The 24,118-nt window shown below is 43.2% G+C and overlaps 1 protein-coding gene and 1 pseudogene across 2 annotated transcripts in view; one reads left to right on the top strand and one right to left on the bottom strand.

Annotated features, from left to right (window-relative positions):
* Positions 1-5,058: 5,058 nt before the first annotated feature.
* On the bottom strand, positions 5,059-15,991 carry LOC105818976 (annotated as a pseudogene).
* A 3,141-nt stretch (positions 15,992-19,132) lies between these two features.
* CASP8 (caspase 8, apoptosis-related cysteine peptidase) overlaps positions 19,133-24,118 on the top strand; it is a 29,401-nt gene continuing 24,415 nt past the window's right edge. The window contains exon 1 of one of the 2 annotated variants that reach the window (XM_012655734.1): positions 19,133-19,467. The gene's annotated coding sequence lies outside the window, so the exon portion shown is untranslated. Of the gene's footprint in view, positions 19,468-22,044; positions 22,134-24,118 lie in introns of those variants that run through there. The other variant, XM_012655743.1, reaches the window with a different exon arrangement.

Below are 24,118 nucleotides of genomic sequence, written 5' to 3'. Positions count from 1 at the left end.
GGCAGGAGGATTGCTTGAGCCCAGGAGTTTGAGGTTGCTGTGAGCTAGGCTGACGCCACAGCACTCTAGCCCAGGCAACAGAGTGAGACTCTGTCCCCCCTAAAAAACAAAAAAAAAACGTCCATAAAGGGAGGGCCCAGCCAGAGGTGCTGACATTGGCTTCTACTGAGCACCATTCCTCCTACCTTCCAGGAACAGCCTGGCGCATCCGCTTTTAGGCCATGTGGGCTGGGGCGTCAGCAGCCTGAGCACCCAGATTTCAGGAATATTGAGGTACGCCTGGAATTTGCAGAGGAGGTTTTGGGGGAAGAGGAATGGTTCACGCCACTCCCATGCTCTGCCCAGACACCAGTGGGCTGACTGGGGCAGGTGCCCATTGGGACCTCTCCACCTTCCTTTGGTTATTAGTCTCTGATTGCTCCCTGCAGACTGAGTATGTGTGGAGGGGCAGCATTTAGCCATGTTCTCCAGACCTGTGCTGTGAGCTAATGCATTGTTCTTCTGCATTGTGGGACCCCACAACTGTGGAGGAACTGCAGGGGGTGCAGAGTGATGCATGGAAAACACTAAACAACAGCGAATAATCACATAGTGAAAAGTTATTCTTCTTATAATTCTCTTACATTAGGGCCATACACTGTCCTCACTAATATTAATAAATCTTTATTATATCTCAAACTGTGTGCAACATACTTATACTTTTGTCTCTTGATTAATCCATCTTATGTCATTTAGGTCAAGGTCTTTAATTGTGTTGTTCAAATCTTCTGTAGCTCTACTGCTTTTCTCTCTGTCTTATCAGTTACCAGGAGAGGCACATACATATCTCACACTATGATTGTCTTTTTCTTATTTTAATTCTCATCATTTTTGCTTTGTGTCTACTTTGTGTGAGATTCATATAATGATATCGCTTGGTACATGTTTTTCCATCCTTATACTTTAAGTGTTTCAGTGTCTTTACATTTGAAATATGTCTGCTGTATGTGGTGTATTATTCAGCTATTTAAAAAAAAATACTCTGGTAAGACTTTTTCTTAAAATTATAGTATTTAGTCCATTTTCATTTAATGTAATTATTGATATAATTGGGCCTCAATCTACTAACTCTAGTTGTTTTCTATTTATGGCATCAGTTTGCTTTTCTCTACTTTCTTGACTTCTTTTAGGTGAATTAAATAATTTTTAAAAATTTATCTTACCTCTTTATTAGCTTGTTAATTATGCATTTTTTAAGTATTCTTTTAATGGTTGCCCAATAGTTGAACGGTACTGCCCAATAGTGTGGCCACTAGGCACATGTCTCTTTAAAGCAGCTTTGCTGGCTGGGCGCGGTGGCTCACGCCTGTAATCCTAGCTCTCTGGGAGGCCCAGGTGGGCGGATTGTTTGAGCTCAGGAGTTCGAGACCAGCCTGAGCAAGAGCGAGACCCCGTCTCTACTAAAATTAGAAAGAAATGAATTGGACAACTAAAAATATATAGAAAAAATTAGCCGGGCATGGTGGCGCATGCCTGTAGTCCCAGCTACTCGGGAGGCTGAGGCAGGAGGATCGCTTAAGCCCAGGAGTGTGAGGTTGCTGTGAGCTAGGATGATGCCACAGCACTCTAGCCCGGGCAACACAGTGAGACTCTGTCTCAAAAAAAAAAAACAAAAAACAGCTTTGCTGAGTCACAATTGATATACAACAAGTGGCATGCACTTAAAGTGTATGATTTGATAAGATTCGACATATGTATGACATATAAATGACACACATACACACATATATAGTCATGTGCTGTCTAACAATGTTTTGGACAATGACAGACTGCATATACTATGGTGGTTTCATAAGATTATAATACTGTATATTTACTGTACCTAGTCTGTATTTAGATATGTTTAGACACACAGATACTTACCATTGTGTTACAAGTGCCTACAGTACTCAGTACCGTAACATGCTGTACAGGTTTGTAGCCCAGGAACAATAGGCTATTCCACATAGCCTAGGCGTGTAGTGGGCTCTACCACCTAGGTTTGTGTAAGTGCACTCTGGGATGTTTGCATGACAAAATCGCCTAACAATGCATTTCTCAGAACATGCCCGTCATTAAGTGATGCATGACTATATATATACCTGTGAAACTGTCTCCACAGTGAGGATAATGGACACATTTATGACCTCCAAAATAGTCCTTATGCCCCTTGAATCCTGTCCTGCCCCTCCCATCCCCTGCACTTATAAGCTCTTTTTAGTGCTATAAATTGCCCCACAGGTACTGCTTTAGTGGCATCCCACAAATTTTCATATGTTTTGTTTTCAATTCAGTTCAAAAGATGACTTAATTTTCTTCTGATTTTTTTGATTTCTGGATTCTTTAGAAGTGTGTTATTTAGTTTCCAAATACTCGGGGATTTTCCAGACATTTTTCTGTTGTCCAGGCCAATAACAAATTCCTGTCCCCATGAAATCAGATATCTGATCCTCCCAGAGGGAGAATTATATCCAAGAACCACAGGTATTTTTATGTCAGTGGTCATTGCCAGAGTGAATTCCACAGTGTTTGTAAACGTCTTAAAAAACCCCCACCAGAGGGCAGCAAGTCAACATGACAATTCTATTGAAAATTTTTCTGATCAGGTCAAACAGATGGGGCTCAGGCAGGTGACAGAAGGACCGAGGACGGGCTCAGGCCTAGTCTTTAAAGGAGGGTAGAGAGAGAAATGAGGCTGGGGTGAAAGCCAGGGAGAAAGACGACACAAAACTCTATACACATTGTGATCCAATAATTGCTACACACGCACAAAGTGATGCCTATGGGTAAAGGAGATTGCTGCTGAATATTATATTTTCTATTATGCTTTTGGCATTTCAAAATTATTTGAGGTGAATACATAATATTTTTGTAAAAATTTTAATGATCAAAATGTTGAACCAAGTCCCTAAGATTTAATTGTCTGTGTGGGTTGGAGAGGGGATGGATCTGGAAGGGTTCCCTGTGTCTGATTTGACTGGAGCATCTATACTGGGGACGGCAGGCGGGTGGGCGGCTGAGGCGCAGGAGAGGTGAGGGAGACCCCGTCTTATTTGGTAAGAGGCTCAGAGAACAACTGTGTGCCCCAGCCAAGGGGTCTCAGACTCAAATAGCAGATTTTTTTTTTCCTGAATTAACTGAGGCCATTTTGAAATACATAATAAACTGGCATATTTGGCTAATAAATGCAAGCAAATGGGAGCAGAATGAGGACATTTATGACAAACAAACTCTGAGTTTTAATTACCGGATAACAGAAAGGAATTCTGAGGGGAGAAATGTCTGTTTGCAACCAGCCTAAACAGCACTGTGGGGCCTTGGCGTTTTCAACAACTCCCAGGCTCTTCTTCATGTGGCAAAGATACTAAAACCAGCTACTGAACTTCTATTCTGGAAGGCACGTCTATCAGGCGGTGAACGAAGAAATGTGGGGAGTAGAGGTAAGGGGATAAAGAAAATAAATAAATCCGGAAGGCTTTCCTGGGTCTCTTTCAGGACACATTATATCCTCTGAATTACAGTGCAAAACAATACCAAACAAACAAACAGACAAACAAGCAATCACACAAGAAGAGTGGTGTGACATAACTTTTCAACTGAAGAATAAATTTAACTGAGGAACACTGTCAAATTATTTTTACCCCCCACTTAAATCTTTAGTCTTCGATTCTCTTTATCAAAATCTTTTAGTGTGTCTAGATTTCTTTTTGCCAGTGTGATCATTATTTATTTATTTATTTCAGATAGGGTCTTGCTCTGTTGGCTGGGCTAGACCGTAATGACCTCATGAGAGCTCGCTGCAACCTCAAACTCGTGGGCTTGAGTGATCCTCTGCCTCATCCCCCCAAAGCGCTAGGATTACAGGCATGGGCCACTGCACCTGGCCCCTTCTCTGTCTTTATGAAAACATGTAGCAAGACTAGTAGGAAAAATAGAAAACCAGAAGACTGGACTGAGTTATGTTGCTTTTTTGAATGTAAAATTTATAGTAAAATTTTTACATAAATACTGAAAAATTCTTTACCAAAAAAGCCATAAATGTACAGCTTGATGAACCATTTTGATACTTAGAGAGTTTTTTTCCCCATTTCTTCTTTTTTTCTCCAAATCAAGGGTCTCATTTCTTTTCCCAAGCACATACTCCCCCCAAGACAACATCCTGGTTGGTAAAGTCATTTATTTACCTGTGCATCAATGGCTGGTTCTGTGTCTCCTGCCTTCGTCCTGGCCCAGAAAGACAGAAGTGAAAGTTGAGAGTAGTGGTCTTTGGTCTCTGTGCCAAAGCTGTTTGTGGGCTAGTTTTGTGTAATGACCAAGCAACAGCCTTAGATGTCAGGTGTGACATGAGTTAAAGGCCACCCCGGGGAACAATGGGAAGAGGCATTTTGCAATCACATCAAACAACCTTGACATAAACTTTAAGAACAGCTTGTTGGAAAATGAAGAGCAGCTGTAGGTTTCTGGCGAATGTGCAAGAAGAACTTGGACAAAAGCGATACTCTAGGCTGGAGCAGTCAGGGTGAGCTTCCTGGGGGAAGTAACAGTGTTCTGTGGATTTGCACTTTGGAGGTGTCAAAGTGAAGAGAGTGTTCCAAGCTGCAGCAACAAATAGCACGGGGGCAAAAGAGCAAAGGGTGAGGGAACAGCATGGTGTTGCCAGGGACCTAAAGCTCAGCTGGAATTGAGATGACCCAGAAAAGAGCCCTGAGAAGGCCTGGAGTGTCTTTTGGAAGAATTGGGGAACTTGCAGTGTTTCAAGAAATATGCCTTGACTATATGGGATGTCATTTACATTTTCTAAAGGTTAACCAATGAGATCATTTCAGAGAATATTCACTCCTGCTCCCAGCCCAGGTGACAATGAAACTTTTATTCTCTTTACTCTTCTGAAGTGCGTTTTTCCTCAACTATTGGGTATCTTCATCTAATTTCTGGGATTTTTTATTGTTACTGGATTTGATTTTTACTTTTTGGTTAATAACCAACATTTTTAGAGGTTGTATAGATACTTATCAGCTTACTTTTCTAAAATGTTTCTCCTCAATTCTCAGGTATCTTGGATTGATTGTGCTTTCGGTTAATTTGCTTTTTCTTGGTTTCCTTCCCCTCCAGCTGGACAATTTTCACTGGTTTCAAGCAAGGGAATACCCCTGGTTGAGGCACCAGCGGTGATGGGCAGTCCTGACCTCGAGCTTCCTGGAGCTTGCTCCTGGGGAGCTCATACTGCAGCAGAACTGTGAAGATTTTGATGTTGTCTCTGGCGGCTTCTAATGCAGTGTGGGCCAGCAGACGTCTATCGATTAGCCACACCAAGTTCCTCAAACCTGGCTCTCTTTTGCCCTTCTTTCCAACACTAGCGAGTTCCTACTTTCGGAGTATTTTGGGGACTTAGGATCCCTTCTAGTTAACTGTTCATTGTCCCCCTTCCCCGCCTTGGAGGTGAGTCTATAAATGAGCAAGCTCAAATTAGTTCATAGCTATTCCCGAAGCAACCAAGTTCCTGCAGACAGGCCCATTTCTAGCATGTGGAAGGTAAGGCCTAGACCTAAATGTCTCACAAGCCAGACAGAGCCAATTCTATGCATGGATGCAGATTTGACCCATGAACACTCTTTTCCTCCAGGGCCCATTGTCTTCAAGGACAGAAAAGAATTCTAAGGTCCATTTATCACCTCATATTTTCTGTTATTTTTCTGTCTTTTCCTTTCCCACCTACTTTCAGGAAAACATTAGGATCATTCCCCTTTAGAAGAGCAGAAATATAATGTTGCCTCCTGTCTGGAATGGAAAAAGATGGTAACTAAAAGAGCAGGAGTGGTTATATTTATATCAGACAAAATGGACTTTAAGTCATAAACTACCACAAGAGGCATAGAAGTCCATTATCTAATGACAAAAGGATCAATCTACCATGAAGATATAGCAATTATATGCACTCAACATCAGAGCATCCAAGTGTATGAAACAAACATTGACAGAAGAAATAAACAGCGATACAAAAACAGCAGAAGACTTCAATGCCCCACTTTAAATAATGGATAGAACATTCAGACAGAAGGTCAATAAGGAAACAGAGGACTTAGCAACATTATAGACCAAATGGACCTAACAACAATATACAGAACATTCCACCCTACCATAGCAGAATACACTTTTTCTCAGGTATACACGGAACTCTCTCCAAGATAGATCACATATGAGGTCACAAAATAAGTCTTCACAAATTTAAGAAATTGAAATCATGCCAAGTATCTTTTCTGACCACAATGGAATGAAACTAAAAACCAATGGCAGAAGGAAAGATGGAAAATTCACACATGTGGAAATTAAACAACACACTCTTGAAGAACAACAATTAGGTAAAAAACACCAAAGAGGAAATTAGAAAATAACTTTGAGTCAAATGAAAATGAAAACACAACATACCAAAACTTATGGGATGCAGTAAAATCAGTACGAAGAGGGAAGTTTATTGCAATAAATATCTACAGTAAAAAAGAAGAAAGAGCTCAAATAAACAACCTAACTTTGTACCTCAAGGAGAGAATAAATATAAGAAAAAGATCAACAGCAATTACTGAGCCCAAAGTTAGCAGAAGGAAGAAAATAACAAAGATTAGAGCAGAAATAAACAAAATAGAGAATAGAAAAACAATAGAAAAAATTAACAAAACTAAGAGTTGGTTTTTTGAAAAGATAAACAAAATTGACAAATCTTTAGCTAGACTAAGAAAATAAAGAGAGAAGACTCAAACAAAATCAGAAATGAAGGAGGAGATATCCCAGCTGACCTCAGAAATAAAAAGGATCATGAGACTACTATGAACAATTACATGCCAACAAACTGGATAACCTAGAAGAATTGCATAAACTCCTAAAAACATACAACCTGCCATGACTGAATCATGAATAAATAGAAAATCTGAATAGACCTATGACTAATATGGAGTTTTAATAAGCAATCACAAATTTTCAAACAAAGGAAAGCCCAGGACCAGATGGCTTCACTGGTGAATTCTCCCAAACATTTAAAGAAACATTAATGCCAGTCCTTCCCAAACTCTTTCCAAAAGTTGAAGAGGAGGGAATACTTCCAAATTCATTAAATACAGCCAGCATTACCCTGATACCAAAGCCAAAGTCACCACAGGAAAAGAAACTACAGGCCAATATCCCTGATGAATATAGATGCAAAAATCCTCAACAGAATACTTGCAAATCAAATTTAACAGCACATTAAAAGGATCATACATCACGAACAAGTGAGATTCATCCCTGGGATGCGAGGATGGTTTAATATACAAAAATCAGTTAATGTGAAACATCACATGAATAGAACAAAGGATACAAAAATCACATGATCACCTCAATAGATGCAAAGAAAGCACTGGACAACATTCAACACCCTTTCATAATAAAAACTATTAACAAACTAGGAATAGAAGGAAATTACCTCAACATATAAAGTCCATCTATGAAAATTTTCTCACCATTGAGTATCATGTTAACTGTTCCCTTTTCATATAAGGCCTTCATTATGTTTCGAAATATATTACAAGCTACCATAATCAAGACTACTATGCTGGTAGTCTTTACTAGCATAAAGACAAACTCATGAAACATTGGAACAGAATAGAAAGTCCAGAAATAAATCAATGCATATATAATATAATGCCTTAGTCCATTTTAACTGCCAAAACAGAATTCCATAAGCTAGGTGGCTTACAAATAACAGAAATTTATTTTCCCAATCCTGAAGGCTGGAAAGTCCAAAATCAAGGCACCAGGAGATTTGGTGTCTAGTGAGGGCTTGCTTCCTGGTTTACAGATGGCCGTCTCTTAGATGTGTCCTCACATGGTAGAAGGGTGATGAAGCTCACTGGGGTCTCTTTTATAAGGCACTGATCTTATTCAGGAGGGGTCCATCTTCATGACCTAATCACCTCCCAAAAGTCCCACCTCCAAATACCATCACATTGGGGATTAGGTTTCAATATAAACAACACACAAACATTCAGTCTATTACAATTCTACCTAAAGCAATCTACAGATTTAGTGCAATCACTATTAAAATCCCAAGGCATTTCTTAAACAGAAAAAGCACTCTAAAATTTATATGGAACCACAAAAAATCGCTAATCAATCTTGAGGTAGTACAAAACTAGAGGCATCGTACTTCCTGATTTCTAAATATAGTACACTCCCATGTACATAGCAGCACTTTTCACAGTAGCCAAGATGTGCAAACAACCTAAAATGTGCATAGACAGATGAATGGATAAAGAAAATATGGCATGTACATATAATGGAACATTATTCAGCCTTAAAAAAGAAGGAAATTCTGTAATATGTGACAACATGGATGAATCATGAGGACATTATGCTAAGTGAAATAAGCCAGTCACAGAAAGACAAATATTACATGATTGCACTTATATATGATTTTTAAAATAATCAAATTCATAGAATCAAAGAGTGAAATGGTGATTGTCAGGGGCTGGGGAGTGGGGGGAAAGGAGAGTTACTGATCCAGGAGCATAAAGTTTCAGTTAAGCAAGATGAGTAATTTCTGGAGATCTGCTGTACAACATTGTGCCTAAAATTAACAATATTGCATTGACACTCTCTGGGGAAGGGAAACTTCCTCTTAGTCCTGAAAGGTTCACTGAAAGATCAACTCACAATAAGGCAGTTTAGTAAGAGAAAGAGATTACAAATTTATGTACTGCATGCACAGGGAAAATCACAGAGTGATTACCCAGTATCTCAATGGGGTCCGGAAGCTTCTGTACCCTCATTTTAAAGGGGAAATGGAGATGAGGAATATAGGTAATTCTGCTGAGGGGCAATAAATATTTACTAGGGAAGATGAATAGATACTTGGGAGAAAGAATGGATTGGCGGAGAATTGACTTGTAAATGATTCTTTTTGGAAATTAAATTAACCTGACAGGTATTATTTTTGAAATGAGTTGGGCTAGTTCTGGTCGCATTTGTTAATCTTTCCTGCAATAGATATAGAGATAACAGGAAGGGGAAGGAAAGACAATTGTCTTTCTTGATGGCTCTGTCTAGTTTTACACAGTTAGAGGGAAAGCCCCATCCAAGGCCTGTTGGTCTTTATGGGCCTTTAATTCAAAATACTCTTTACACCAAGGAGTCATATTTTGGGGTGAAATTCCCTGAGCTCCTTTAACACTTAGAGATTTGTTAAGAAGGTAGATGTTGAGAGAGATCAGGGGCTGTTTTTCTAAGCCTGATGAAGAACTGTTCTACTTCACCGGTCTCATTGATCCAGGTGAATCACCAGGTGTTGCAAGTTGCATAGACCTCTCCTTGGCGACCGTGAAGTCAGGAGCTACGCAGTTATCCAATGCCACTTGGGCCAAGAATGGAGGCTCGCCTCTTGTGCCTCCAAGCCTGGAGTAGTACCATTAATGACCTCAGCGAGGGTCAAAAACAGGTTGTGCACAAGCTTTCTGATTGAATGACCCCAACAGTGGGCATAATTGCCTGGAGTGTATGTGTGAGCAGAGAGTCGGTAATGTCACCTGGCAATTATCCCAAGTATCTGGGGTCTGCCCAGTTTCGGAGTTCCCGTCTTACTTGGTACAGGGCGATTTGCTCAATAAGAGGGGCTATTTGGGTATTTGGATATCTCTTATTAGTGCCCCATAGGTGCATATTACACTGGTAGGTGGAAAGCAGGTGAAGCCATGGTTTTTATAAGAAAAATACTGCAAGGAGACACACATAGTGCTGAGAGTGTAATTTATTACTATGGGGGTCAACCAACCAGAAGTCCCTCCTGGCGGGCAAAGTCCTCGAGTAGAATTGAAAAGTCCATGTGAGGTGGTGGCAAGTGCAGGGGAGGGGAGCCTTCACTGCTGGGCCAAAACAGCCCTGAGAGCAGGTCGCCTGCCTTTCCCCAGATGTTCCAGTTGCCCCCAGCTTGGGTAGCAGCAAGCTGACATGTGGGAAGGTGTCTGCTCCTGCTGTGTCACAGTCCAGTCTAGCGTTGCATTGCGTGCAGACTGATACAGTAGGGGTAGCTTAGGTACCAGAAAAGTCCATGTTTAGAGAAATGTTTGTTTGCAGTATTCAGTGGGCCCAGCAATCAGATGTTTATCTGTGGGGACACAGAGCAGTGGTAACTGCCTGGGATGGGCACAGCAATGAATTTGGTGACTATAGGCTACTCTGTAGGAGAGAGGGCAGGAGGATTAGATTCCCACCCTCCCCCCGCCCCTGTACCCTGGCTCACAGTTCCGAATGTGCTCAGGCCCTATTGGTTCTGGGGGGAATTTTCCCCACAGACCATGACATGGGCAAGGGTAGCACCTTCCATCCATCCTCCAGGGAGGTGAACTCCAATCTGGCTTGGATCCCCTGTGACTCAGCAAAAGTTTCTTTTCTATCCATTGATATCCACCCCATGGGAATAACCAGGGCAAAGTGACAGGGCCACCTTAAGGATAATGTTGAGTGAGAAGTCTCAAGTTGATGGTCTTTTTTTTTCTTTTTTTAAACAAGGAGTTTAATTTTATTTTCTCTGGGCATTTGCAAAACACTTAGGACCAACACTGAAAAAAAAAAAAAGAAATACATCCTGTGGGAAAAAATTACATTAAGAGGGGTGGGGCCATAAGGGATTAGTGCCTTAGCCCACTCTGACTGGTCCAAGGACTCAAAAAGATATTCGGAGGATATAACAAGAAGGAGAATGCAAATTTTCTGAGGGAGAGGGCCCCAAAGAGAGCCACGAGGGGGAACTGGGGGCCGGGGAGTTGGTCTGGGTGGAGGGAGGGGTCCCTGCTGGTAGCCATAGGGTGGGGTTCGTGGAGGGCCAGTGTATCCATGAGGGGGCATCAGTGGAGGAGATCCATGCATACCGTGTGGAGGCATAGGACCTGGATGACCCATAGGAGATCCAAATGGAGGCCCTTGGGGAGGGGGGCATGCCCATTGGAGGAGGTCCAGGATGAGGCATTCCAGGTGGTGGTCTAGGCGGTGGCTATCCCCCAAAGCCTGGGGGCCCTGCATGGGGGTGTCCTGATCCATGAGAGCCATGGTGTGCCAGCTGCATCTGAGACATCCCTGGATGGGGCATCCCACCTGGTGGAAATGGGTGAGGATGTGAATGTCCATGACCAATGTCCTGGCCCCTGGGATTCCTTCTGATGGGGGGCCATGTCCTCCAGCCCCAGGAGGCCTAGGTAGTGGGAGCATGGCTGGGGATATCCCAGGTGGCAGGGCTCCAGGAGGTGGCACTGGGGGTGGGAAGAAGCCAGGAGGAGGCATGCCTGGTGGTGGAAGCCCAGACTCCAACGATGACACCACAGGATTGGGGGCAGAAGGTGGAGGAGGTGCATCTGCAAACAGCTGATCTTTGAAGTCCTTGTGGGCAAGCCCCCATGCTCTGCACCAAGGAGATAGATGATGAAGGGGGTTACTGTCCCCACCCCTTGTTGTTTAATAGCTATTCTAGTCTCTCATCTGAGTTTTCAGAAAGAGATTGAAAGGGACCGAGGGCCCCTGCAGGGTTCCTAGTGGAGACTGAGGCTGTGCAATCGACAGCAGGGGGCGGGCAGCCTGATGAAACACATAGTGCAAATGACAACCGCCTTTCCAGGAATTGCAGCACTGAGACCATGGTGCAGGCCAGGGCTATTTCATCCCCTGCCATCAGTCACTTTACCCTGTCCTGTGTCCACTGAAACACTCAAGCACCCCTGCCGCTTGGGCATGAAACAGGGCATAGAGTCTTCATTTTATGTCCCATGATTTGGCCCATTGATGTGTGGCTTGGGCCCCAAATCTGGGATCATTAACAGGGGCCTTCTGTGCCTGGGAATCTGCCAGTTAAGACTGTGTTGCTGACTGAGTGACCTGACCTCATGAAGAGGCTTGACTGGACTTGATAAACAGCAAGAGCAGCACGCACAAACCAAGAAATTTGAGTTTGGTTACAATGTCATCATCTGCTCTTCCACTTCCTCATTGGAGACGCAGGGGACCAATCGGATAGCCTGCCCCTGCTCCGGGTGCGGAGTGAGACATGGGCTCCAGGTGGGTCCTGCTAACACTGCTGCAGAGGCAGATCAGCCGTCACTGCCCAGGTGTGAATCGCAAGCATCTCCCTGCCAGGCTGCCCCTTTCCTGGTCCTTTGGCCAGAGACAGCAGGCTTTTCTTTTTTGTCGTTTTGCCTTATTTGTTCTTTTGAATCTAGGCTTGTTGTCAGTTCTTGTTTGTAGGCCTCTTTAGTTTTCAGTCTGGCATATGTGGGAACTAAAAGACAGCCCAGGGCACAAAACAGGTGTTGTTCTTGTCTCCAGGTCCCTAGATGGCCTGCCTTCGTGTTTCCACCTCTCAGAGTTGTTGTGTGGCTGTCTGTTGAATTTTCCCAACATTTAGGTGTACTTAGAGGGGAGAAGGGAAAAGTGAATCTGTGCCACTGTGTCTCAGAACTGGATGTTCCCCTCATTTTAATAGAAGGAAAAATCAAACTGAATCACATCAAGAGAGCTAGATTTTTTCCGGTTTCCTTCACTGCTTTATGCTGGAACAAAATCAATAACCCTATATAGATATATGTGTGTGTGTGTGTGTGTGTACGCGTGCACACACACACACACACACACACACACTCTTTCTGCAACACCCCCGTTCACTTGCCAACACATCCCGGAGATCGCTCCGTATCAGAGTTCTGTTCTCCAGCCTGCCTTCCTACTCTCGATGGTATCATTTTTCTGAAAAGAAGCTCTTAATTCTAAAATCTGCCTGTTGATCATTCTCCCCTTATGGTTAGCACTTTCTGTGTCCTGTTTAAGAGCCTTTCGCCTTGATGGCCCAGTGGCCACTACGTGTCACGGCTGAGTCACTTCATTCCTCCAAGCTTTCTTTCCTCCACATCTTCCTTTTCATATGATTCGTCTGACTGCAATATCACGAAGACATTGTATTAGGGTTGTTCATAAAAGTTTTATCACCTTCCTTTTCGTATTTAGGTTTATGATCCATCTGGATTTGAATTTTGTGGAGGTAGGAAATCGAGGTCCATTTTACTTTTATACAGCTATCCAATGGATCTGGCATTATTTATTGAAAAGACCATCCTTCCGTTACTATTGTCATCTTTATCCATTTATCAGTGAGATAATATACCTGTGAGACTTCTTTTAAATTAATAGATTTTTTTTAGGAAGCATTTTTAAGTTTACGAAAAAATTGAGCAGAAAGTACAGAGAGCACCCACGTGCCCCTGCCCATCCTTCTCCCCTCCGCACATTTCCCTGTTGTGAACGTCTTGCATTGTTAGCGTGGTGCGCTTGTTGCAAGTGACCAACCAATACTGATACTGCAGGTGAGGGTGAGCATCTTTTCCTTCTGTAACAAAAGACAGATTAACAAGAGAAAAGTATACAAATTTATTTAATATAAGTTTTATGTGACATGGAAGCCTTCATAAGGAAGTGAAGACCCCAAGAAACAAAGCTGGACGTAGGTTTGATGAAGAGTGGACAGGCCTGGAGACCCTGCCAGAGCAGGGTGGAGGTGAGTGTGGTACATGGTGGGTAGCTTAGCCCGGCCTGTTTGTTTAGATTCCTGTCTCACGTGAGGGTCTTATGACCTGCTTCTGGTGAAGGTCAGAAAATCCTTCCTGCACATGCTGCTTTTGCAAATTCCTTCAGCTTAAAATAGTCAATATGCCAAGGTGCCATATTTTGTGACAGTGTGACCTGAACCCCATTAATAAATTATTATTAACTAAAGTCCCATAGTTTCCATTAGGGGCTATTTTGGTGTTATACATTGGATTGGGTTTGCCAAATACATGTCATGCAGCCACCATTACAATATCATACGGAATAATTTCACTTCTCTAAAAGTCCCCTGTGCTTCCGCTACTCACCCTTCCTGTACTGAGTCCCTGGCAACCACTGATATTTTTACTGTCTCTAAAGTTTTTTTTCAGAATGTCGTATAGTTGCAATTTTACAGTCTGTAGCTTTTTCAGGTTGCTTTCTTTCACTTAGTAATATGCATTTAAGATTCCTGCATGTTTTTTCATGGCTTGATAGCTCAGTTCTTTGAATGGTTTTCTTTCTTTTTTTTTTTTTTTGAGACAGAATCTCACTTTTTTGCCCAGGCTAGAGTGAGTGCCGTGGCGTCAGCCTAGCTCACAGCAACCTCAAATTCCTGGGCTCAGGCGATCCTCCTGCCTCAGCCTCCCAAGTAGCTGGGACTACAGGCATGCGCCACCATGGCCGGCTATTTTTTTTTCTATATATTTTTAGTTGTCCAATTAATTTCTTTCTATTTTTAGTAGAGACGGGGGTCTCGCTCTTGCTCAGGCTGGTTTCAAACTCCTGAGCTCAAACGATCCGCCCGCCTCGGCCTCCCAGAGAGCTAGGATTACAGGCGTGAGCCACCGCGCCCGGCCTAATTTTTGTATTTTTAGTAGAGACAGGGTCTTGCTCTTGCTCAGACTGGTCTTGAACTCCTAAGCTCAAGCGATCCTCCTACCTCGGCCTCCCAGAGTGTTAGTATTACAGGTGTGAGCCACCTTGCCCTGTCATTTTTATTGTTGAATAACATTCCATTCGCTTGATGTGTCACAGTCTACCCATTTATTTATTGAAGGGCATCTTCGTTGCTTCCAACTTTTTTTTTTGAGACAGGTCCCTCTCTGTTGCCTGAGCTGGAGTGCAGTGGTGTCATCATAGCTCACTGTGTAACCTCAAGTTCCTGGGCTTAAGTGGTCTTCCTGCCCCAGCCTTCGGAGTAGCTGGGACTACAGGTGTGTGCCACCACACCCCGCTAAATTTTCTCATTTTTTGTAGAGACAGGGGTCTCCCTATGCTGCTCAGGCTGGCCTTGAACTCCTGGCTTCAATTGATCCTCTTGCCTTGGCCTCCCAAAGTCCTGGGATTACAGGCTTGAGCCACTGTGCTGGCCTTGCTTCCAACTTTTGGCGATTATGAATTATGAATAGAGCTGCTATAAACATTCATATGCAGGTCTTTATATGGACATAAATTTTCAACTAATTTGGATAAATTCTTAGAAATGCTCTTGCTGGATTGTGTAGTAAGAATATATTTAGCTTTGTAGGAAACTGCCAAACTGTTTTCCAAAGTGGCTGTACCATTTTTTATTCCCACCTGCAATGAATGAGAGCTCCTGCTGCTCTACATCCTCTCTAGCATTCGGTGCTGCCAGTGTTCTGGATTTTAGCAGTTCTGAAGATGTGTAATGGAATCTCGTCGTTGTTTTAATTTGCAATTCCCTTGTGACATATGACGTTGAACATCTTTTCATATGCTTATTTACCATGCATAGGTCTTTTTGGTGGAGTGTCTGTTCAGATCACTTGCCTACTTTTCATTTAAGTTGTTTGTTTTTTTTTATTGTTGAGTTTTGTATATTTTAGGTAATAGTCCTTTATCAGATATATGTTTTGCAAACATTTTTCCCTGATCTGCGATCTGTGGCTTGTCTTCTTTCTTAACTGTGTTTTTTAAAGGGCAGTTCTTAAGGAATATCTATCCCCCATAACATGTCATGTCAGGTGAGGGATGACTCATTTCCTCAGGAACTATAAGTTTGTGAAATAACATCGTAAACCACAACTAATTAGTTTTATAACCTAGGGTACACATCTTCTGAGAATGTGATGTTATCTTCACTTATCATTTTAAGGAAAAAAACTATTGTTCTTTTCTTAAATTGAATGTATTTTAATTGTTACTACCACAGATATTCTTGAAATTCTCTTTTTATAGAGAAAAAAATGAATTTCCTTTGCAGAAAGTGAGGAGTGAATTGTTTTAAAATGGGGAAAATATCTATTTCAGGGAATAATCCTCCCACCTTCTGATTTTTTAAGGAAACAGTTGCTAGTCCCAGCTGAGCCGCTTCACTTTTCTGGACTTTCATTTCCTTCACATCTTCCTCTTCATCTGACATATACCCTTCCACTGCTTAAACAGAAATCATTTACCAGTGAGGATACAATGAGGTAAAGTAGAGAAAATGCTCTAAAATTGTACAGTGCTTAATGAATGCACTGTTCTTATACCACAAGAAGTGATTCTTGGGGGGCAGTGACGGTTGCACAACAGTGTGACTGTACCCGATGCCACTGAACTGTAACTTCCACATGGTTACAATGGTAAATTTTATGTTGTATGTATTTTACCACAATTAAAAAAATTTAAAAAGTGACTTGGCACTTATCCTTAGGGTTTGAGGCACCCCATTTCTTGGGTACAGGCACATAGTGAAGCAAGAACATTGAGGACCCTCATCTCTTCTATGTTCAGACCTTCGAGAAAATTCTGGCAAAGCTAGGTCAGTGACATGAGTATGGGAATCAGAGCCTAAGAGTGCTCTATTTCTTCCTTTCTAGATCAGGGGTATGATTTCTTGTCTGCAGTAGTTTCTTTTGAGAAATAGAGAGGACAGGTGTTGGCAGTCAGTAAGTTGCAGAATACACGTGTTGTAGTTGTAAACTCCTCTCTGTATTAATACATATACCCATGACTGTCTAATCATTTCAATACCAAAATGAAAAACAAACAACTTGAAATCCCAGCTGCTGAAAGCTTTCTGTTAGACAGCTCTTTGAGCCTCTCCCGACAAGGTCAACGAGATGAAATAGCTAGATTGGTGATCTCTCTTCCCTTCTCTCGCCACACTCTGGAGGAAGAGCCCAGGGCAGTGGCCAAGGTCAGCTGCCAGAGAGTCAAAGAAGGGAGAGGAGAGGCCCAGTCAAATCCACAAACTGTACCACGTTGGCCCATGAGTTAGTTATATACAACTTAACAAGGAAGCAACAAACAAAAGAACATGCACATTCAGGAGATTTTTGTTTCACTGTCAGTATTTACCTTTGAATAGTGTCCTGTAGTTCAAATCCAAATGAATAGGAAGGGTGCGCTGCAGTTGAGCTTAGGTTTAGTCTTTTTTGCGTTTCTTCGGGAGCCTTACAGATCCAACTTGCTTTTAGTGGATTAGTGGACACACTAATAGACACAGTAGTCTCTGGAACAGGCCTTAGGTGGGAGCTGAGATTCGGGAAGGTGGAAACCACCTGGAGAATGAGTCACACCAGGCTGTCCTCACCCTGCACTGGGCAGGAGCCAGCTGCCCCATGTTCCTGCAGGTAAGGCAACACCTCTGGTTCTTCCAGTTTCCCTGCATAAAGACCATTATTAATTTTGTTGTAAATAATTGTACAGACATATCTCAAGAGGGGGATGAGAAACTAGTTAGAGCAAATGAAGTAAGAATGATCCTTATAGATCACAATAGGAATTTAACCAACTTGAGGTTTGTGATTCATTTATTAATTATTCACATTCCCTTTTTAAAAGATGTAAGACTGGGGGAATCTAGGATCAGTGCCTTATAAATGGCAGAAGTCGAAGCCCTGAGACACCCCCATCCCATCCTCAGTACTGCCCCCTGTGTGCCTCCAGCAACTCATCTATTTCTGCCAGGCTGGGCCTGGGTCCAGGCAGTGAGATGTGCACAAGGGCCAAGAGTGGAAACTCTGGAGACAGACACTCCTGAGTTCATGCACTGGCCCTGCCTTTTGTTAGCTAATTGACGCTGAACTTAGTTCCTGCATCTATCTGTACATAGACTTCATAATTTGTAGCCAGGTGTTGTGAACTTACCTAACAATGGTAGTGAATATTTATTGAAAGCAGTCAAAGGCCCAGACACTATTCTAAGTGCTTGAGCTGTTTGATCTCCCACGATTTTGCTCAGGTAGGAATTCTGAAGCTAGAGCCTGAGGGCTGGTATTTTGGGAACCTCCGCAGTTAATTCCGAGGTCAGTAAGGTTGAGATTCATGGTTGTGTACTAATGTTTACACAGTGGTGAACCACTCAAGACCTTACAGACGAACAGACCTCATTCTAGCGGAATGAGTTTGGCCAAGTCTTTCGACCTCCCCAAGCCTCAGTGTCCTCATCCATAAAATGGGAACAAGAGTAGCATCCATTTCTGAGAATTGTTTAGAAGTTGAAATGAGCCAGTGTAGGTGATTATGTCTGGCATACACAAATGATTTGATAAGCATTAGCTTGTGCCTTTAAATTAGACCAACTCCTTTTTGCTAGGCAACTGAGAGAATCCAAGGACCTTCTGACCTTCGTGCACAGGTCACTCTGTCTTTGTTTAAATTTGTTGTTCTTCCATCCACATGGTTCATTCCAAAGCCCAAGTGTTGGGGAAATGGAATTATTGCGTCATAGTAGAAAAATCTTTGCCTTTGGCCCAACAGGACTGAATTTGAATCCACGTGACTGTTTGAGCCTTAGTTTCCTCATCCATAACACGGGAGAACGATACCCCTGCATTGCTGTGAGAAATGAGATAGTTCATGAAAAGGGTGCAACACAGCATTATTGTATTATTATTGGTGTTTGGTTATAAAATGTACACGACGTGGAAACCAAAGGGCAGAAAATCCTTAAAAATATTTAAACAGGAAACAGAGGCAGAGGGTGGGGAGGGGATGGCAGATGGGGAAAGCAGGGGAGGGCCTGTGGCAGGGACAGCCTAAGGGGCAGAACTCAGTGTCCCCACCGTTCCAGGCTCAGCACTGCGGACACTGGGTACCACTAAACCCGAGAGTGGGGCCAGGGATGGGGGCTCAAGTGCCCTTGCCCCTACTCAGGGTTGGGCCAGAACCCCTCCTCCCTTTTGTGCACAATCTCCCCACATTTCAGCTACAGGCTGGCTTTGACCAAGAAGAGCCCCTGAGATACGATGAGGGGCAGGGGCTGTTCATGGCTTCAGTGCTGAGATTTGGACCAAGGCAGAGGGAAAATTCCTCTCCCCAGACTCCCTGCAAGGAAGAATGGCATATAGCTTGCCACAGACAGGGGCTCATAGTGGGAAATGGAGTCAGTATAAATGCTTTCCAATAAAGCACGGCCAGCTGCCTGGTTCTTAGTTTGCACATCAGTGAATTGCCTGCAATCTCCCTCTTCTGAATGGTTGGAAATTGGGCATTGGTTCCTTTAAATATCAAATTTCCTGTTAGAGTGAGTCATCTGTGTTCTCCCGTCTTAGGAACAAAGTTTGCTCTCTAGTTCTTTCTGTTGAGGATTTTTCTTTCTCTCTTGCTGAAGACCAGATTCTGGTCAGATTCACAGATTCTACTTCTTTTATCTCTTGTGATTTGTTAAAGCCCCGCTGAATTCACTGCTAATTCAACAGGAAGTGAGTCCACTGAAGGTGGCAGAAGAGCCGTGGAGTGATCAACTGAAAGTAAAAGAAAGCTCCTTCCTGGTGGTGGTTTCCTCCTCCCTCCCCCATCTGCTTCCTAGGATTTGTTCTAGTGTGAGCAGCTAGGAATTTGAGCATGTGGAATGAGGTAGTTTAGGGGACTTACTGGCCGTCGTGGTGCTGGGAAAGGGTGAAGCAGGTAAGTGCCTGATGCCAAGTGGCTTCTTTAACAGGAAACCCGAAAATATTCGTGGCTTCACTGGCTCACTCCCGGCAGCTCGGACCTGCCCGACTGGGGACACCTCTGGGGCCTGCCGAGCCCAGCTCTCCTGGGGCTTTCTCTGGAGCCACAGCCACCGGCCTGGCTGCTTTGCCACGCTGAGGGATTCCCAGTTCCTCTGATAACTTTCTGTCCTCAGACACAGTCTCCCTCCTGTGCACCCGTCTGGAGATTCCAGAGAACTTTTTTACTTAAGTTTATTTTCTTTTTCACTTGTCCCTGGGCTAACGAGTGGATCATCTGCCAGCTCAGGATGCCCCTGAGGCCTGCAGCCTTCTCCCCTCCCAAGTTTTGGTACTTCCTTCCCCACCCTCCCCAAGACAGGTCTAGTGCTTTGGTTTGGATCCCTGCATTTATCTGTACGTTTGCAAAATGAATTTTGCTTTGTGTTTGCATGCTATTTTTTACCTCCATGACCTTGGGCAAGTAAGTAATTCCTCTGGGCCTCTGTGTCCTCACCATTAAGTGGGATTAACAACAAACACCTCCTATGGTGGTTGTGAGGCTTGAAGCAGATAATCCCTGTAAACCACTTAGGACACTGACTGGCCAACTAAGTATCAGTAGGCATTAGCACTTATTATCCCATATTAATACTATTTGTATTTTATTTTACTCATCCTGTTTCTTACTTTTTATTTATTTATTTATAATTTCAACAAGGTCTTGCTCTATTGCTTAGGCTGGAGTGCAGCAGCAGGATCATAGCTAGATGCAGCCTTCAACTCCTGGGTGCAAGTAATCCTCCCATCTCAGCCTCCCAAAGTGCTGGGATTCCAGGCGTGAGCCAGCTCGCCCAGTTTTTGTTTTTTTTTTTCTTTAAACTAAGCACTCTGCTCTTCAAATTCTCTCTATTCGACCAGGCCCCAGTTTCTAACCACTGTGCAGTGTTACCGGTTGTACACCCTACACAAATCCCATCCAAGGGCAGCATAAGAACTTGGCTGGTGTGTGGGCCGTGGTGTATGTTGATACTTGATCAGACTGAGCCCTGCTCACCTGCTTCCATGAGGCTTCCATTGTCCTGCCTGCCAATCCTTGGTTGATCCTGCTTGCAAACCTTTGCCAGTGCAGTAGGGATAAAGTGGGCATCTCACTGCTTTGTTTTGCATGGTCCAGGTTACTCGTGTGTGTGAGCACCCTTCCCACACTTGAGCTCTTTGAGTATCCCCATTAGGGAGCTCCGTGTTCACACCCATTGCCCTTCAACAGAGGTTTTATTTCTTGTTGGTTTGCAGGCAATCCTTGTATGTTCTAGACATTGCTGTTCCTGTGGCAGGTCCTGGGGACAGAGATATGAAAGACGCAGTCCCTACCCTCATGAGGCTCACAGCCTTCGACAGGAAATAGTCACGAAACGGTGGTACAAATGCTGGAATGGAGGCTGGGCAGATGCAGGGGAATACTTCTTGGGGCTGGATTTAGTCACTAATAGGATTTCATTCTGTTGCTGTGCTCTCCATAAGACTTACCTGGACAGAATCGAGTGTCAGATAATGGCATGGATATTATGAGGTCACCTTTTCCTAGCCTTCTAGGGTGAACGAGGCACTTTCAGATACTTCATTCAATCCTCTCAGCTATAAGATGGGCCCCTGCCCTCTGCAAACTCTTATTCTATAAGCCTGATCCTACTTGTGGGGATTGGTGGGCAGTTAGGGCAATGGAAGCCACATGAAGCTTATAGACTAAAAAGGCAGATTCGAAGAAGAGAGATGCTTGATTTTCTTTTCCTACTTTTTTTTCCCCTCTAAAGAGATGGGTCTCTATGTTGCTTAGGCTGGTCTGAGCCTCAGGCAATCCTCCTGCCTTTTTTCCTACTCTTAACATTAGAAGGCATCTCAACTAACTCACAGTATTAAGGCAGGGGGTTTTGTATGTTTTGTTTACTGTTATATCCCTAGAGCCCGTGAGGGCCCCAGGGTTTGACTCTATGGTAAGATCACCCTGATTTTTTGGGAGGAAGGCCTTTGGTTTCAGAGATTTTTAGGCTGCTGAAGGTGGGATGTGGTGACGTTGGCGCCACGGAGATCATCCTTGGGCAAACCATGAGATTTGGCTGTGGGAGTCAGCAGAGTTCTACTAACTGAGAACCTTGACGAGGGCCAGATCTCAAGGCCTCTCAGAGGTACCCTATCAATATTTATTGAATAAAAAAATTAAAGTCTCAATGATGAATCCAGAAAAATTCTTTAAAATATTTGATATATGAAAAGAGAGGGTTCTTAGTTATCATCAAGTTCAACTTTCTCATTTTGGAATGTGGAAAGGAGGCCCCAAACGTAAATGACTCACCCAGTCCCCCAGCCAGAACCAAAGCTGGCTGGCAAGGTTTCTGACCCAGCTCTGTCCCCTGTACCACCTGCCTGTGTCATGCAGTTCTAGAAGGAGTCCCAGCCACTCAGGCTACTCAGAGGCCGGCCCTCTTCTTCCTCCAGCCCTCACATGTGACTCAGGAGTTTGAAAAACAGGAAGTACATCAGCCGCAGGCCTCCTTTGTGTGAGGCTTCTGGCGGCGACTCTGATGCGCAGACCGCGGTGAGCAGGCCTGTGAAGAAGGTGCTTTCACTGTGAAGGCCTCTTTGGTAAGGACTTGCCTCTCCGGACGGCCGGCTGGGCCTTTTCGGAGGAAGGCCTTTGATTCTAGAGTTTTCTAGGCTGCGGAGGGTGGGATGGAGGCGATCCGTGTAGTGGGTGTGGATGGGGGAACCATGGGAGTTAGCCAAGGGACTTAGCGGTCCCTCTGAGCGTCTTGCCGAGGGCCCCGCTGTGGGCCGGTTCTCAAGGCCCCTCCAGCTTAGACTGATGCAGTCCTGGGGGGTTCCGAAATGCTCCAAAGGCCGCATCCTTACCCCGGCCAAACTTGTCAAAGAATAGAAGCCAAAATTGAAATCTCAACTGACTTTGTTGCTACAGCTATCCCCTCACCAACACACACACCCAGCAACATACTCATCGGCTGGCAAAAACACACACATGCACACACACACACCCACATGGTGCTGGGAATTCGATTATTTATTTTTTTGAGAAATTAAAAAGATATAGAACAGTCCAAAGAATAATACAATGTGATGCATAAATAGACAAAATCAGAGACCTCTACTCATGGGATTAAGCATTTACAGGTGAAGTTATGAATTTCATTCTGTTTGAAAATTATGGGATTATATGTTTTGTTGAGGTTTGAACGCCTTTACTGGGTTGTTTGAACACCCTGGCTACAGGGCCTTCCTGTGGACAGTGTTTGTGCGCAGAGGGGACATCTGTCAGGTTCGGGGGGAGCCCACAGTCTGGGGCAGCCAGCCTGCATGGGAGGCAGTGGTAAATCTATCGGTTAGGGCTCCAGTTCCCAACCCCGGGGCCGCGGCCTAGTGCCTGCTAGGAAACAGGCCTTGCGTCACCCCACGCACATCCCTGGTCTGTGGAAAAACTGTCTTCCATGAAACCAAGTCCCTGGCTGGGGACCAATAGGTTAGGGGTTTGGGCCTGAGAGTGAGTGGCTTTCAGGTACTCTTGAGCTTCGGATGAGATGCAGATTTTTATCTCAGAAGGTTAATGCAAGTTTTGTTCTCCCTCCCACCTTTTGGGTGGTTATCACCGAAGGAGCTAGGATGCCGCTGGAATATTGCTAGAAAGATTGCTTGTGATTACATGGAATTTATTTGCAGTGAATTGTGGCATAGGAGAGTAGTCGAATGGGATTCTGGGACTCTAGCACTTCCTTTGTAAGGCTCTGACCCTTTCTCTACTGTAGTGGATTTGTTAAGAACTCCTGTTTTTTGTGGTTTTGCTGTTTTGTTTTTTTCGCTCTTTTAAAATTATTATCTCTAAACATGTTATATAATAATTTTAGGTCTTTCTTCATCAAAATATTTCACTGCCTTTCAAGTGCAAGTAGAATAAAATCTAAATCTTTACAGGGTCTGTTATTGAAGCCCTTAAGTGAGATACTTAAATGGGGGCCTGACTTTCTCCTAGTAGCTTATTTCTAAGCTGTGATTTTTCATAGTAATAAATGGGGATGATAATAGCAATTTCTTCAGAGGTAGTAAAATAAGATAAGAAAAATATTTTTATGTTTATATGGATGTATAGGTAATAAACATTTATATTTCATCATATAAACATTTATTTATATCTAAATACTTTGGGACATAAATATGTTTTATGAAATATTAAATATACTTACATAATACAAATATATTTATATCAAGTTATTATTTACCAGATAGTATATAAAATGTGTGTCTTATATGGCAAAATATTCAAATTTGTTTTATATATATTTTATATATGTGAATAAAATTGGGAAAAAGCCACAAAATATGACCAAAGAATTACTTCCAAATGGCAAGTTTTTAAGTAATTTTTAATTTTCTTTTTATACTTTTCTGCACTTTCTCTATGGAACAAGTGTTGCTTTTACTGTCTTTAGGAACAAAATATACAGCAAAAAATGTTATCTTATTAATAAAAATATTAGCTTAACAAAGTTTCTAGCCTACAAACTTGTGCAGAGAATCTAGGGCCCATAAAATAAGAACTACAGCGAGGTCTCTGTTCTTAC

Source organism: Propithecus coquereli, unplaced genomic scaffold (genome assembly GCF_000956105.1).
Source record: "Propithecus coquereli isolate 6110/MARCELLA unplaced genomic scaffold, Pcoq_1.0 Scaffold113, whole genome shotgun sequence".
NCBI classification, from domain to species: Eukaryota; Metazoa; Chordata; class Mammalia; order Primates; family Indriidae; genus Propithecus; species Propithecus coquereli.
This window is presented reverse-complemented; position numbering and strand designations above follow the sequence as displayed.